At 37.6% G+C, this 18,319-nt stretch overlaps 1 pseudogene; it reads right to left on the bottom strand.

The window, feature by feature from the left end:
- Positions 1 to 2,201: 2,201 nt before the first annotated feature.
- Positions 2,202 to 2,359, bottom strand: LOC114222671 (small ribosomal subunit protein eS27-like pseudogene; annotated as a pseudogene).
- Positions 2,360 to 18,319: the final 15,960 nt, after the last annotated feature.

Raw genomic sequence — 18,319 nt, forward strand, 5'->3', positions numbered from 1 at the left:
AACCTCGCTAAATAATTCATTATATAAGGAGTTTTTTCAGTGAGTCCAAAGCCTAATGTTTTACCCACAATACCAGAAGTAAAATTAAAAATAAGACACAAAGTCATGTTTTTTTCTCAGATATCAGCTACCTTTGCTTGCCATCAGTCAGGAGCCACCATCAGGAAAAAGACTGGAAAAGAAAACCTCTACCTGGCCCTATGAAAAGTAGACATTAACTCCATTTTATGGAAGGTAAATCTGAGGTTGGAGAAATTCAGGATCTTGCCCAAAGTCTCAGAGCTATTGAGTAATGGAGATGCTATGAAGTGATTGAGAGACATACACCCCAAGTCTGTCTGACTCTAGAACTTTTGCCTAAACCTCTAGTCTCTAGAGCTTCTTTTATTTTGCTAAAAATGTTAAGGTGGGCGCTCATTTCCCCCATCCCCTGTGCCAGGGCACCAACAGGAAAATATGGGTTACCATATCCATCCTTCTGTTCCCTTTTGCCAACTTCTTGATGTCTCCCCTGCATAGAGAATTCCACCTGATAAGGTCCCTCTGGCTGCTGGTTGTGTTGTTTGAGAAACGAAGTTGTCTTTTTCAGTGATCCATAAAGATGTGCCTGGAGACAGTAAGAAAAAAGAGGCAGCCATTACATTAAATAAACAGATATCCTGATTATCAAGGAAGTTTAATTCAGTACGCAAGACAGGGAAGTCAAATGAGAATGTAAGAAAACAACCCGAAGAATGAATGCGAGTGTTTGTGGAATAACAGATAAATGGTGCTATTCCAAACTCTACACAAAGACTTTATGTATATTAGAGAAAGAAGAGAGGAAGGGATTGAGCCACTTTTGCTGTGAGACCAAGACATCCTGGGGCAGTTGTTAAAACACCGAATCTTGGATCCTGTGATCATTCACCTGAGTTAAATCTATGCCTTGGAAAGGATTCGTTCTCTCATAGGTCACTTGTGGCTCCAGTTTCCCTGGATGCATTCATGTATTCATTTCAGCCCTTTCATTAAATGCATCAGCTAAACCAAGAATAACAAAATTATACAACTATGACATTGTACAGATAGAACTGCTTGTGCCTGTGTATTTTTAAACTATGCATCAGAATCTGACTGCCTGATTTCTTAAAAGGAAAAGTACCTTGTTTCCAGGGATTTTGGGAATTAGCTGTAATCTTCATTCTTAATCCTCTCAAATGAAGGAGATTACAAAATAAAATTGAGCTCACTATGCATATATACAAGTAAAACTACGACCTCGGTCCTCCTGCTGTGTGCTGAGGCAAAAAGAAGCATTGAGATTATCTTCTCTGGGCATCAGGCCACAGCTTGTCCAAAATGTAACTTCCAGAAGGGATCCACTTTAGAATTGTGACCAAAATGAACAGAACTGAGGTTTGTGATTGCCTGGCCCATTCACAATATGGTAGACTTTGGCATGATTCCTGGATTATATTCTTATTCTACATATTAGGAAATGATATGTTTTGTTTCTCACCAGTTGATAAATGGTTAGTTTAATATAGCACATATGTTGATCTTGTATCAAAATAAATCTGACCTTTAAAAGTCAACTTGCATTTGGTACAACCCTTTTAGCAAGCAATTTGGCAACACATTTCAGAGCCATAAAAATATTCATAGGCGTTGACCATGTAATCTCACTCTTGGCAATTTCTCACTAAAGGAATATTCTCTCTACTAAAAAAAGAAGTTATAATCATACAGAAAGGTATTGTAATGTTATTCATGGTAGCAAAAGTTAGAGTTTTCATTTACAATAACAAATAGTTAAGAAATTATTATGAGAATATGACATACTCATTAAAACGGACATGTTTACCACAATATTAATAGAAAAATATACAAACTCTTATCTGGCCTACAATTTTAGTATTTATTATTTTTGTAGAACAGATAAGAGACACAGAGAAACTGATAATAATTTATTTGACTAGGCAGTAAGATTATGGGTTTTCCCTCATTTTTAAGTTAAGATTTGGTTTTTAAAGTTGTAATTTTATTATATTTATTTATTGCCCATAACCAAAACTTTATTGAAAACCTGACACCAAAATAGGAGATCATTGTTGTATACCTTACAAAATTAAATTACATTATCTTGGTAGAGTAACTGAATTACTGAACTGATAAGGCTTTCTGCGATAGAACACAAATTCAAGAAGTAGTGTGGATCATTAGTGCCGCCTTCTTCTAAATGAATACCCTCCTGTGAGTCTGGCCTTTCCTCCTATTGGCTGGACAACGCTGTTGAACAGGCTACACAAAGAACCACCGTCTCAGCATGGCTGAAAACGGTGGTAATCTTGTAGCAACCTGAACAGCTTATATCCATAAAATAGGAGTTTGGGCTTTGAACTAGCCATTTCTTGTTTTTTCTTTTCCTCTTCCAAGGTTGATGTACTAAATCGGTAGCCAAAGGGATGTCGATCCTTCTGCAATCCCAGCCGGTCCCAGTCTATAAGGCCTGAAGTTGTTTCAAAGGAGATTTAGTAGGATACCCGCTGGCCTTCAGATGAAGAGCATTACGTTCAGTTCTCTTATAACCTAAAACCCTGCCCTCAGGTGTGCTGCCTCTAATAGTGCTGTCCTTCGGACTGCCTTGTTTATTAAAAGGAAAATTACATTTAGAATGTAATTCCCTTAGAAAGCTTCCTTGCCTCCAACAGAGCCATACTTTACTCAAAATTCCATGTGGAATTCAAGACCTCACAGGTAAGGATTCTGCATCAGCCTCAGTAGTTCATGTCAAGAACATTCAGGAGTCCAAAACAATATATCCTATTTAGAAAATGGGACATAAGATAAAATCATTCTCCAAAGGATGCTTGGTTTAACATTTCAAATCTCTATCTTGCCCATTGATAGCAAATTAATTTTTATCCAACATATTACATGTTTCCAGCATAGGAGGAGAAACATAATAAGCCTCGACAGGACAGTTTTTCCCTGACAATTACTAAGTAGGTTTTTTACTTGACATAATTCTTGAAATTAGGCATGTGTGGGTAGAAACATGCACTTAGTACTGTCTTATATGATAATTTCATAGCTCTACCTTCTTAACTAGTTTCTTTTCAGTCCATTTTTTATGTATACATACAGATTTACTAAGGGATTTCCTTTAAAATTCCTTTCGAGAATATTTGGAGTTGGCCCACCACTGTGTCTCTTCAAGATGAGACTTTTCCATCACTTCCTATCAAGCTTGTCTTCTTAATAGTGTTAAACATTTCTCTCTCTATTCAAATAAGTGTTAAACTAGTAATGTAATACAGTTATGGAGCTTTAAGACAAATTTCCATGTGGAATGTTTCATGTGTAGCAAATAGTAGATACATAATAATCTTTATCCTCATCTGAGTCTTCAACAAGAACAATTGATTTCATGATTCACCATTCTTTGAGAAAAAAATCAGTGCCTAGAGTAGAAAATATAGCCCCTAAAAAGGTAGTCAAATCTGGATTATATTGGCCCAGGGATTAAAAGACAAAGGCAGAAATTGTGGCTGTAAATTGAAGACTTTTACATTTATGGGGAAAACCATAATTTTTTTAATCTCCCACATGTACAGAGAGGTATACTAAAAGCATAGAATCAAATTAGAAGTTAGAAATCATTTTTAATGTATCAATGATAATTTATATATGAAATTACAAGGTCTTCTGGATTTGAAAAATATAATAGGCTTGGCATTTATCTGAAAGGATTGGTGTAGTTTGAATCAGTCTTGCAGCCCCACAGGAATCATGTTCTACTTCTGAAACCAAAACACTCCTTCACTCTGAGGAAAAGATCAACTATATTAATTAACTCATCACATAACTAAGAAAGCTGATGCTGGGACTAGTACCTGGATATTATAAATTTCCCATTTCCTTTATGACTCTCTAAAATTATTATTCCTTGGTGCCTGGCTTATGCTTTTTTTTTTAAGATTTTATTTATTCATTTGAGAGAGAGAGAGAGACGGAACACAAGCAGGGGGAGCTGCAGGCAGAGGGAGGGGGAAAAGCAGGGAGCCCGATGTGGGGCTCGATCCCAGGACCTGGAGATCATGACCTGAGCTGAAGGCAGATGCCCAACCATCTGAGCGACCCAGGCGCCCCCTTGGCCTTTTTTTTTTTTTAAGTTTTTATTTAAATTCCACTTAGTCAACATACAGTGTAATATTAGTTTCAGATGTACAATTTAGTGATTCAACACTTACAACACCCAGTGCTCGTCATAAATGCCCTCCTTAATCCCCATCACCTGTTCAACCCATCCCGCACCCACCTCCCCACTGGTAACCATCAGTTTGTTCTCTGTAGTTAAGAGTCTGTTTCTTGATTTGCCTTTCTCTCTTTTCCCTATGCTCATTTGTTTTGTTTCTTAAATTCCACATAAGTGAGGGGTGCCTTGGTGGCTCATTTAGTTAAGCGTCCGACTCTTGGTTTCGACCAAGTTCATGATCTCAGAGTCCTGAGATTGAGCCCCGCTTTGGGCTCTGTGACCAGTGTGGAATCTGCTACACATTCTCTTCCTCTCCCTTTGCTCTTCCCCCCGCTCCCCGCGCTCCCTCTTGCTTTCTCTCACTCTTGCTTTCTCAAAATAAATACAATCTAAAAAAAAATTCCACATGAGTGAAATCATATGGTACTTGTCTTCCTCTGACTTATTTGACTTAGCATTATACGCTCTAGCTCTATCCACATAATTGCAAATGGCAAGATTTCATTCTTTTTTATGGCTGAGTAATATTTTGTTGTATATATAATATATCTACACACATATACATATATACACATATCTACCACATATGGTATTTTATGGCTGAGTAATATATATGTTATATATATACATACATATATACCACATCTTTATTCATCAGTTGATGGACAATTTGGCTGCAGTAGATAATGCTGCTGTATACACTGGGGTGCATGTATCCCTTTGAATTAGTTTTTTTTTTAATTTTTTTACTGTTATGTTAATCACTATACATTACATCATTAGTTTTTTTAATTTTTATTGTTATGTTAATCACCATACATTACATCATTAGTTCTTGATGTAGTGTTCCATGATTCATTGTTTGTGCATAACACCCAGTGCTCCACACAGAATGTGCCCTCTTTAATACCCATCACCAGGCTAACCCATCCCCCCACCCCCTCCCCTCTAGAACCCTCAGTTTGTTTTTCAGAGTCCATCATCTCTCATGGTTTGTCTCCCCCTCCGATTCCGCCCCCTTCATTCTTCCCCTCCTGCTATCTTCTTTTTTTTTTTTTCTTAACATATATTGCATTATCTGTTTCAGAGGGTATGTGCTATGGTGAGTGCTGTGAATTGTGCAAGATTGTTGAATCACAGATCTGTACCTCTGAATTAGTATTTTTATATTCTTTGGGTAAATACCTAGTAGTGCAATTGCTGGATCATAGGGTAGTTCTAGTTTTAACTTTTTAAGGAAACTCCATACTATTTTCCATAGTGACTGCACCAGTCTGCATTCCCACCAGCAGTGCAAGAAGGTTCCCCTTTCTCCACATCCTCACCAACACCTGTTGTTTCTTGTGTTGTTGATTTTAGCCATCCTGACAGGTTTGAGATGGTCTCTCATTGTAGTTTTGATGTGTATTTTTCTTTTTTTTAAAGATTTTATCTTATCCATTTGACAGAGAGATAGAGAGAGAGCACAAGTAGGCAGAGAGGCAGGCAGAGGGGGAGGGAGAAGCAGACTCTCCGCCGAGCAGGGAGCCTGACGTGGGGCTCGATCCAGGACCCCAGGATCACGACCCGAGCTGAAGGCAGCCGCCCAACCAACTGAGCCACCCAGGCGCCCCTTGATGTGTATTTTTCTGATGGTGAATGAAGTTGAGCATCTTTTCATACAGATGACTGGCTTATTTTTATTTAAAGTTAATTATCTCAGATGGAACTACCCCAAAGTACTCCTACCAGATTGCTAAGTCACATGACCAAACACACATCTTGTCAATAGAGACAGTGCCTGGCATAGAGCAGACACTCCGTGTCTCTTTGTCGAGTGAAGAAATGAATGACTAGCAGGTGAAAAGTAAAAAAGCAGAGGAAAACATCTTGCAGCATGCATGCGTGCATTTGTGTGTGTATGAATACACACACACATGCAAATATGGAGACTCAAAAATCTACCCACAGACAAATAGTTTCCCAAAACCCAATAACAGAAAAATCCTCTGTGAAAGTGATAGTTATGTAAAGCGCCTGTCATCCCCCAATGTGGCATCAACTCTAGGTAAAACCCCACCTCATCATTTGGAAAATTCTGAGGAATCCTAAAGGCGAATGGAGATACATCACTTCTACCCTAGGAGGAAATGAAGCCACTGGGAAGGTGAAGCCGAGCACCCATGTGAGAAGCCCTGTGACCCCATACAACCTCCCAGCTGCCTGGGGAACAAAGCCAGTGTGTGGATCTCAACCTCAAATGCCACGATGAGAGAGAATCTAGTGTGTGGCATTTGAGCCCCATAGCCAGAGACACACCCTGTTTTCTACCACAGCTGTCCATGCTGTTCTTGGATGGGGACGAGGAGGCCAACTGAGAGCAAAGTCAGAGGGCACAGGAGTGAATTTGGTGCTTGGACTCACTTAATATTTAAATAAATTGATCTTTGCTAGACTTAATCTATTTTAAACCAGAACTTTATTTAATGGCTCTGTTCCTTTTTCCAGCATGACACACTGCTTGGAGCAGTTCACACTTACTGACTCTGTACTTAACATTCACCCGGAAGTTACTGATAAAATCAAGAAACAAATCAAGAGAGAACACCAAGTTCACCAAAACCCAATAGTATGCCTTTTACTTAATCTGCTGTAAACATGCTATTTGTTTTAAAGTGAATAGAGGAAAATTTTCAGTATCTTAGCAGTCTATTTCACATGCTTTTTTTTTTTTTATGTTTCTAAACACCCAGTTAATCACATTCCTGAGAAGGGTGACATTTCTGGAGCACAGAAAGAATGGTATTCACAGATATTTCCCCAATCACATTTACTACCTCCTGCCAAGAATGTCCAGTTGATCGCTCAAGGGAATGTATCTCACCTGAAATCCCTTGGATTGCATGCATTTGTTTTATACTGATTGTGTTGATTCAAATTCTGTTGGGCATTCAATCCAGCAACTCTTTTTTTTTTGTTTTGTTTTGTTTTAAGATTTACTTATTTTAGAGACAGAAAGCACACAGGGACAGAGGGAAAGAGTCTCAACAAACTCCTCGCCAAGTGCAGGGCCCAATTCAGGGCTCGATCTCACCACCCTGAGCTGAAACCATGAGTCGGATGCTCAACTCACTGCGGCACCTAGGTGCCCCCTAGTCCAGCAACTCTTAACCGAGTTCTGTTCGAAGTCTAAGTAATTCAGCTGCACTAACATGACGAAACCTGGGGACCAAGAATGGCTCTGACTTTGTACAAAATACTCATCCTTCTGGGTGCTGGTTTCCTTCTCTGAATTAAGAGGGCTGTACCAGATGGCTGCTAAAGTGTCTTTTGACTCAAAGATAGTATGTGCTGTGATTGGCAGTGAATTGCCAAGTACAGTTCGTTGTTCATCTCCTGAAAGGAATAAATCATAGTATTTTATAAGGAATCCTGGAAAGCCAACTCCAACATCCTTTGTCACCAAAATAGGGAAGAATGAGGCCCATAGATATAAGGTATCCCAGTTAGTGACAGAACAGATTGAGACCCAAATCTCTTGATGTGTTGTCAGGTACGTCTACAATAGGCAGTCAAGCACGCTTGTCAAGTCTCCTACAGAAAATGGAAGTCTGGCATAAACTAAGAAGTGGAGGAGTCAAATGCCCCCTTCTCTGTGCTAATATTTGCTCTTTGCTAACATTTCTTCTACCACTTACCACATTGCATTATAATTAGTTGAGTGCAGGTTTGAACATACACATAGAGTCAAGCATGCTCAACTCCGCAGGCACTTATGCATACTTAGATTGTGAACTCTTAGAGGGCTTTGTCCACTCCAAAGTGTTTTACCCATGGTGGACACCCCATAAATATTTGCTGGATGTCACCCATGAATGCTTCTAGGAGAATGTTTGAAAAGCTGGGGGTACCAACAATTTACTCTTCCTCTACTCCCATTCTACTCCCCTTCTAGATTTTGCTCCAATAGCCCATAAACACAAACCATTGCTACATACATGAAGATAATAGTGACAGGCCTATTATTGGAGGCACAGTAAGTCTCAGCCTACAGGGCACCTTGGTGAAGATGGATTAGCAAATATGGTTTGGGCTTAGACCAAAATGAGGCTTCATGCGTCCTCTCTTCTTCCTTGGGAGCCACTGGGATGAAGAGCTAGATGAGGACAAAGAGACTAAGAGAATGGAGGACCGCAAACTGCCTTGACAGCTACCCTGGCAAGCACAGGGCAGATAAGTGGGCCTGTCTTCCTACCCTGGATGGGCACATCACACAAGACCAGACACCATGGAAAACATCTGGTCCTGACCCATCCATGAGGCAGGCTGTGCAGGAGGTGGGAGCAGGCTCAGGTGTGTGAGGCTGCTGCCTGCAACTAGGACCCAGTTGACACTTGACTTTCACATTAGCAGCCCCCTTTGCAAAAGAGGCTTGAAGAAGGAGAGAAAAAGAAAAATACCCAAGGGCTCATGGTAATACCTCCTTACATGAAAATATCAAGAAAGAAAAACAAAATTCCAGGGCACCTGGGTGGCTCAGTTGGTTAAGTGTCCGCCTTCTGCTCAGGTCATGATCTCCAGGGTCCTGGGATCCAGCCCCACAGGGCAGGTTCCCTGCCGGGTGAGGAGTCTGCTTCTCCCTCTCCCTCTGCCTCTCTCCACTGTTTATGCTTTCTCTCTCTCTCTCAAATAAATAAATAAATAAAATCTCTATTAAAAAAAAGAAAAACAATTTCTCCCCTTGAGAATGAAATAATTATTTAAATTGTGAAAAATTTAAATCAAAAAATCTTTTTTAACAGAATACTACTTAAATGTTTGAATTGGTTTTACAAAATAAAAGTTATTGAGAGTACTTGGATGATTTAAATGAGCCCATTATAAATTTTTAATTAGTTTAAATACATATTTTTCCTTTATAGAAGTAATAAATGATTATGCCAAAAAACTTGGAAAATATAAAAACACAGCAAGAGGGAAAAAATTAATTGCTCATAGTCCCAACTGTCTGGAGGGAACAACTAATAACAAATGTATTTCTGCATATTTTTTAGAGTTGTGATCATATTATACAAATATAAATTTTAATTTTAAAAAACATGTTTTCTGATGATAAGAATATGCATTCATTGTAAAAAAAAGTTCTTGACCAACACAGAAAACAAAAATTCCTCTAAAATCCACAATTTGTAGGTTATGTTACTTTATATAAAAAAGAAAATGAAATATGAACACATCTATGCCGAAGTTTTGCTTTGCGAAGCTCTTACAGAAGTCCCTGATTTTGAATCTGTGAAGAAATCATAGTAGAAAGTTATACTTCTAAGGTAAGCTTCTGTAGTTATTATTTTAAGATAAATTCATATACTTCTAAGGTAAATGCTAAGGTAAATTTGGTTTCTCATGGGAAATTATTCTGAAAACTTTTTAGACACATAACTTCTTCAAATCTCTTAAATCCATTCTCTACGCAATGCACCCAGAAGGAGGTAAAGATAATATCCAACTCAATACCAAGGTCCTAGTGGTTTCTCTGGGCTCTAATCTTAACTTAGTTAAGATTAGTTTATTTATAGTATAAATAAAGCTAAACAGTATATGAAAAGCAAGGGAAGAATATTTGCAATATGTATAGCAGATGTACAGTTAATATCCTTAATATTTAGATATTCTTACAAATTAAAAAGGTAAAGATCAACCCAATAGAAAAAAATGTCAAAAAATAAGCTATTCACAAAAGAATAAACAACCAAAATATATGAGCAGATAGGTGTTCAATCTCAGCAAGAAAAAATTAATTCAAATTGAAGTAATAAATGTTTGGCCACTTATCAGACTGCAAGGAGGACTTGATTCTCTTGGTGGGGAAATAACTCCAAAATATCCTTTATCCAGATTGACCAGTTGTTAACATTCTGCCACATTTGCATCATCAATCTCTTGCTCTTTCCAAATAAATATTGAATGGTTTGCATACATCATAATATATCATGCCCCTTTACTCCTCGATTTGACATGTGCATCTCTGTTTTAATCTTTTACTATCCTTTGTTAGAATTTGTTTTCTGCCATCAAGTAAAAAGTTAATAATTTAGGTCATACTTGTTAAGTATAAGTGGATATCAGAGCCATAAAACTATCCAAAAGAATTCTTGGTCATCATGAAATGCCTATTAAACAGTCCTATATGACACCTAGCAAATCGACAGACGTGGTCGCTTCCTTCTGAGAGTTTGGCCTCTGAAACATGACTACAGTCAATACATTTGTAGCCATACATCAAGAACTCAATTTAATCCTAAGAGAGTACTAGAGGGCCAGTTTATCAAGGAGCAAACTGCCAGGCATGTGCATAAGCAGGCATACTCTAGATGTGCACACATAGTCAAAGAAGCCAAGAAGCTGGGACACACCCGTTGAGTAATGCTTTGAAAACTAAAACCCCAGGTGTCCAATTTTACAAATGTGCAAATTGCTAAAGTAAAATAAGATTCTGCTAAGGGTAAAAGGATATCAGGATTGGCAAGAGTGTGTGAGGAGGTGGGGGAAGGTGTCCTGAGGAAAGAGAATTCAATGAACGTTGAGTTTGTAAGCATTTTCCTGGGCTAAGGAAACTACTCCATTTGTCCAGAAGAAAGGGAATCAGCTGCTGTGTTTGGGCATTGGCTGTAGATATAGTGTGTTGGGACATATGGCACAGATCATGTTTAAACAAATACCAAAAATGCCTGCCTAAAGTGGTTGTATTCTAATAATACATTTGCACCACTGAATTCTATCTAAGGATGCACCTTAATTGCATTAATATCAAAACGAATTTTCAATTTTTCACTACTTCTTAAACGTTCATCTTCCCCAACAAGCTAAAGAACCTGATTTAACCACTTACATTCATTGAAGTTCTGTTCTTCCAGTGTATGTTGAATATGTGAAAAATGATAATCATAACCTCTGCCAACCTGAACAAAAACAGTTTCATTCCAGATTTCTATCTATAATTCAGAGACGGGGCTTTAGCAGGGTTTTCATTTCCTACCTTCATTCTGACCTTTGATCTACTATCCTGCATTGTTTTTTATTTTTCTGACTTTAAAACAGTTTCAAACTCATAAAAAAGTTACAAGTGAACTCCAAAATATCCTTTATCCAGATTAACCAGTTGTTAACATTTTGGCACATTTGCACTATCAACCTCTTGCTCTTTGGAAATATATATTGAAGTACGGGTTACATACATCATGATACATCAAACCCCTTAACTCCTCAGCATTACATGTGCATCTCTTAAGAACATGAGTTTTGATTTTTATTCCCTTACATAACTTCAGTACAGCTATTAAATTCAAAATATTTAACATTGATATAACACTTTTACCTAATCAAGCATCCCTATCCCAATTTCACCAGGTATGTCCTTTACAATTTTTCTCTCTTCCAAGAGTCCAGGATCCAGTCCAGCATAACATACTGCATTTAGTTCTTATTTAGTCTTTAGTCTCCATTAATCTGGAGCAATTTGTCAGTCTTTCTTTATCTTTAATGACATAAATACTTTTAAAGAATACAGGTCAGTTATTTTCAAGAGTTCCTCAATTTGGGCTAGTCCACTGTTATTCTCATAAGATTCTGTTTATTAGGGGCACCTGGGTGGCTCAGCCAGTTAAGCCTCTGCCTTCAGCTCAGGTGCTGATCCCAGGGTCCTGGGATCGAGCCCCGCATCGGGCTCCCTGCTCAGCAGGGAACCTGCTTCTCTCTCTCTCTCTTTTTCAAATAAATAAATAAAATCTTTTTTAAAAAGATTCTGTTTATTTTATCCGCAGCCAGAATACTATGTAAGTGATACTGTGCCCTTCTCAGGAAACAATATATCAAAGCAGGTTATGTCTGTTGCCCCCTTACCAGTGATATTGATTTTCTTTTCCCAATGGTTTGTTCTTGTCCACTGTATGGTTATTATTTTTCCCTTTGCAATAATGAGCAGTCTGTGGGGAGACATTTGGAAAACCATGCAAATATCCTGATCCTTCTCAAACTTCTTCCCCTAGATTTATCATTCATTGGTGATTCTTGCTCAAACCAATCTTCTGTTTGATAATTACAAAATGGTGATTTTCCAACTCTAATTTATCAGTCAGCTTTCTGCTATATGGAAGAGCTGGGACTTCTCATCCATCTATCTATCTACCTACCTACCTACATACTTCCTTACCTACCTACCTACCTACCTACCTACCTACCTACATACTTCCCTACCTACCTACCTACCTACCTGTCCACTATATACTATCCATGGATTGACTCATAGATTTCTATTTTACTTAGTGGATTATAATTCATTACCATCTTCACTTATTTTTATGCTCAAATTGTCCCAGATTTAGCCAGGAGAAAAACCTGCAAAGTGGTTTCAAGGGGGCTTTTGATGTTACCCATTTTTTAAGAACTTCTTTATATTCTGACACAATAAGATGCTTCTGGTTCAACTCTTACCTTCCTTACCACTGTCTTGAAATTAGCTATTTCTCCAAGGAATGTTCCTTTCAGCAGGGAATGGTATTTAGAAGGCAAGATTTTGTACTAGGTGTGCTGATTACTATTGGAGTATAACTGCTTATAGCTGGTTCAAAAGGTAGAGAGCTAAAAGAGGCAAACATATGCAGATGGATGGATGGATGGATGGATGGATGGATGGATGGAGATATGAAATAATAAGTCCTTACCTTCAATTCCAAATTTCAATCCACCCCACCAGGTTTTTCCTTCTCTTTCTTTTCCCCATATTTGTATCTCCCTGTGCAGTAAGAATCTGGGCTTCCAAGAATATCAACCCATTCACTGTTCTCTTATTCCTACAATACATAGGAAATAGTTTTAAAATTGTTACACTTATAATATTCTAAAAGAAAGAGTTCAAGATTTATTTGTGGGTCTTTTTCCCCCCTTAGACCAAAATTATAAAAGGACTATATTCAAAAGTTACTTGGGAAAAACTCCCACTTCCAGTAAGATGGAATAGACATACTGTTTTTTATTTCTTCTGTTCAGTGCAACTAAAAAAAAAATGGACTTTATACTTAAACAGAAGACTCTGAAAGGTGGAGAGAAGGCAGACTAGCCAGGTACCTCAAGACCCAAGGGACAACATGATGATGAGTTCCCTGGCTTTTCTTTTTGCCTTCTGTATGCCACACTTGGAGCTGAAGATGGTGTCAATCCCGAAATGCCAACAAGCATAGACAAAAACAGCAAAAGGCTGCTTTCTCTAGCCAAAGGATTAGGAAAGGACAGCTAGCAAGACAGGAAACTTTTAGATAATAACCACTGTACTCCAGTCAAATACCACAGAAAAAGCTGGGGCCCCATCTTCACCCCATCTTCACCACCAGCAAAGGCCAAGTGAGGAGCCTAGCCTTTCATCCCTGCCAGGCTGTAATGGGGCATCCTAGCCTCCCCCCACTATAGCTGCATGTGAATCTACAATTACCTCAAAAGTAAAATTTTAATTTAAAATGAAAATGAAAAAAATTGTTTAAATTTCCCCCCCTTCAATGTGGACAGGTTATGAATTGGAAATACAGTTGGAGTTCATTTGTTTTTGTTTGCATTTAGTTTACATTTTTCTTTTCTCATACTTGAGGTTTCAATTTTAATTTTTGAATATGTAGAACCTTAATACGCTTTCAAAAGAAAATATTTTTCAGAAAGGTATACTCAGAGAAGTGTGCTCTCTCCCCTATTCCTCCCACCCTAAATCACCCCTCCTCACCCCCTGCTTCTCCATACACATCCTTAGTAGGCAATCTATTTCATTGCTTTCTTATTACCTGTGTTTTTTTGAAAGAATAAGCAGATATGTGTGTATGTTTTATTATTTCCCTTTTTGTCTAAGTAGTTAGTGTCTAGCTCCAGAAAAATAAAGGGTTTGTTGGTATTTTTATTGGGATATTAAATTTATAAATTAACTTGGAGATAACATATCCTGATGGCGCTGAAACATCCTAATTAGGAATAAGGAATGCCTTCCACTTTGTTCAAATTTGTTTTTATATCTTTCAGGTACAATATTTTCTTTAAGTGAATTTTAAATATTTCACATTTCATTTTTTCCTGTTTTGGTTATTTGTCTGTTTTGCTATTGTAAACAGGGTTTTCTTTTCCATACTATCTTCTATTGGTTATTATTTGGACATACAAAAGTTATTAAATCTGATATGTTGGTTTTACAGACTGCCACCTTGCTCATTTCTTTTGTTTTTTTGAGTTGTTTTTATCACTAATTCTTTAGGTTTTCCAGCATTACTATCACATCATTTGCAAATAGAGATAATTTCACTTTTTTTGTTTTCCAATTGTTATACCTCTAATTGTTTCCTCTTGTCTAATTGAGTTGACTAATACCTCTAGTACTATGTATGTTAAATAATAGTGGAGATAGTAGGCATTCTTGCTGTCTTCCTGTTCTTGATGGGTATGCCTTTTTTTTTTTAGATTTTTATTTATTTATTGAGAGAGAGAGAATGGTAGAGAGAGAGCATGAGAGGGAAGAGGGTCAGAGGGAGAAGCAGACTCCCTGCTGAGCAGAGAGCCTGATGCGGGACTGGATCCCAGGACTCCAGGATCATGACCTGAGCCGTAGGCAGTTGCTTAACCAACTGAGCCACCCAGGTGCCCCCGGTATGCCTTTTTTTTTTTTAAGATTTTATTTATTTAGTTGACAGTGCATGCACAAGCACAGGGAGCCCCAGGCGGAGGGAGAGAGAGAAGCAGGCTCATGCAGGGCTCAATCCCAGGATCAGGCAGATAGTTAACTAACTGAGCCGCCCAGGAGCCCCACTGGGTATGCCTGTTTTCATGTTGGGTAAAACGTTGCCTTTGTGTGTGTGTGTGTGTGTGTGTGTGTGTGTGTGTGTGTGTACATATGGACACATACACTTCATGTGTGTGTGTATACATTAATATATGTGTGTGTATATGTCAACCCTAATCATATCAATGATATGTGACATTTCCTATCAGTGGTCTATGGATATATGAATATCATGCATAAAGGAATTATTCACCTATTTTTATTTTCTTGAGAGTTTTTATTAGGAATAAGTGTTGACTTTTTTCAAAGACTTTTCAGAACTATGAATGTATTAATATAGTAGTTTATATTAATAGACTTCCTAATATTGAACTATCCTTGCATTTCTTTATAAACCCTACTTTGTCATGATGTTTTCTTAATGTGGTGTTGAAGTCTCTTCACTAAAATTTTATTTTGTTTTTTTATGTCAATATTCATAAATGATATGTGAACTATTCCTTTTAAATTATCTTTATCATATTTCGATATTAGTGTTATAATTGCTTTTTAAAAAGAATTTGAAAATTTTCCTTCATTTTCTCTGAAGTGGTTTAAGTAACACTAAGATTATCTCTTTTGGTCTCTTCTGAAGAATTTCCTTATGATATCATCTGGGCCCAGTTACTTTTGTGGGACAGTTCCTTGATAGCTTCTTTTAACTCTTTTATAACTGCTCTGCTTATGCTTTCTATCAATACTTGGGTCCATTTTGGTAAATCGTATTTTCCTATGAAATGATGCATTTCATCTAGGTTTTCTAATTTATTTACATATTGGTATGCAAAATAGTCTTCTGATTTTTAAAATTTTCTGTGTATCAGTAGTTATTTCTCTCGTCATTTTATGTTGTATATTTGCCCTTTATCCCCTTTTAAAATTAAATTTCTTAGTGGTTCATCTCTATTTTTTTTTTAAGATTTTATTCATTTATTTGAGAGAGCGAGAATGAGAGAGAGCACATGAGAGGGGGGAGGGTCAGAGGGAGAAGCAGACTCCCCGCTGAGCTGGAGCCCAATGTAGGACTCGATCCCGGGACTCCAGGCTCATGACCTGAGCCGAAGGCAGTAGCTTAACCAACTGAGCCACCCAGGCGCCCCATCTCTATTTTTTAAAAAAAAAAACCAGAATTTGATTTATTTGATTTCCTATTTTTTAATTTTCTGCCTCATTAATGTCTATTTCTGCCTTCAGTATTTGCTTCTTTTTGCTTACTTTTTTGCTTTTTCTAATTTTTTTGGAAATTTAGTTTACTTATTTTTATTCACTTTTATTTTTATTGACATATATTTGCCACTATGAATATTCTGCTGATTGTTTTTTTAAAGTATCTTGATTTTTATATATAGAATTTTAAATTATCCCTATTTTTCAGAAATTCTGAAACTTCTCATATTTTAGCTTTCACCAAGGGTTGTTTATTGTTTTGCTTTTTAATGTCTAGGTGGGAGGTTCTACTTGCTGGATTGACGATGATGGACATTTTTTTACACACTTCTGTTGACAGATGGGGTCTGTTTGCCTCCCCCGTTGATTATGGATTGGGCTGTAACTACTTAGATCAACAGAATATGTTGTTCTGGGTGTATTTTTTAAGAGGACTGTCCATTTCTGCTTTGGTTTCTTGAATCCCTGAACCACCACATAAGAGTCTGACAACTCAGCTACAGAGACTGTGCAGAGGCCCTGAAACTATGCAGAGAAGGGGAGGGACCCATCTAAACCCAGCCTTCCACTGTCCCCACCAGTGCACAGACATGTGAGTAGAGAAGCTATCTTGCAGGTGTATTCTTCAGCCTCAGCCATCCCAGCTGACATGATAGCATCAGAAATTAACAACCCAGCTAAGCTCTTTCCAAATTCCTCCCTGACAAAATCATGTGCAAAGTATGCTTTAAACCACTAAACCTCTTAGGAAAAGGGGAAAATAGCTTTTTATCCTCTTTAGCCTCAAAGGGTAGCTTAACTGTAAAGAAGATTCCTGGCTTACATTTTCTTTGCCCTGAGTTTCCTCAAAAGGCCTCTCTGCTGTACATTGTTTATATATATTTTTAAAGATTTTATTTATTTATTTGAGAGAGAGAGAATGAGAGACAGAGAGCACGAGAGGGAAGAGGGTCAGAGGGAGAAGCAGACTCCCTGCCGAGCAGGGAGCCCGATGCAGGACTCGATCCGGGGACTCCAGGATCATGACCTGTGCCGAAGGCAGTTGCTTAACCAACTGAGCCACCCAGGCGCCCTGTACATTGTTTAGTATGTTGTTTTTTAGAAGTCTGATGACTATCTAATTTTCTTAACCTTTTAAGTAATTTGACCTTTTTGCTTGGAAACCCTGAGGATATTTTTCTGTCTTTAAAAACAAATAGTTTTAATCTTTCTCTATTTCATGTCTTGCTTGTTTATTTTGTTTTTTAATTTCATTTGGGTTTTAGAAAGGCATGCATTTTGCTTTTGTTGTTTTAAAGGGCCTTTTATAGTGCTTTTAATTCTTTTCTTTCCTACTTAACATTTTACTATTTGGTCTATAATTTTTAAACAGTATCCTTGACTTCCACTTATTACTGGTATAGCAGGCAATTAATCTTCTACTCTCCTATTTCTGTCTTCCTTCTTCCATTTTTTAGTTGCATTCTTCCTACTCTGTCCATTTGTACACTGTTCACATAGTTCTTCCACTCATGTACCCACTCTTGTTTTAGTCTTTGCTCTTCAATTAAATGTATTAAATGATCAATGTCAGTGCATTTGCTTTAATTTCCCCCTCTTGCTTCTTTCTTTTTTCTTAATACCATGTCTTTAGTGATTACCACCGTACTCTAGCTCCTTCTCTTAGAAGCAATGCTTTTCCAAGGCTTCCAACTCTGGTCCCACTCACTTTCATGTCTCTTCCCTATAGCTCATTCTGGAACTACCAAGTCTCAGATGCAAGGTCCAAATATTTGCACTTGATATTTGCCTTTTGTTTTCTGGTGATTTTGTCTTTGCTTTGCATATACTCTTGGCTCTCTTCTTTCTTGCAGTCCTTTAACACTTCCTTCTCTGGCTGTCCATACTCCCCAGTCTGCACCAATGGCAGGACATTTGTTGGAATTTGATGTTTATTTCTTTTGCAGGCAATTTGTAGTTCATGGTATTCTCAAAAATCGCTGCTTTTCTCTAAGGACTAAATTGTGCTTACAAATTGTACCAAAATAATCCATAAACATTGGGTGGTTTTTCCCTGAATAATTAAGAAATAAATCATCAGTGTTATA

This window comes from Eumetopias jubatus, unplaced genomic scaffold (genome assembly GCF_037043125.1).
Source record: "Eumetopias jubatus isolate StellerSeaLion01/CBP00866 unplaced genomic scaffold, mEumJub1_p1.0 scaffold_2, whole genome shotgun sequence".
Lineage (NCBI taxonomy): Eukaryota > Metazoa > Chordata > Mammalia > Carnivora > Otariidae > Eumetopias > Eumetopias jubatus.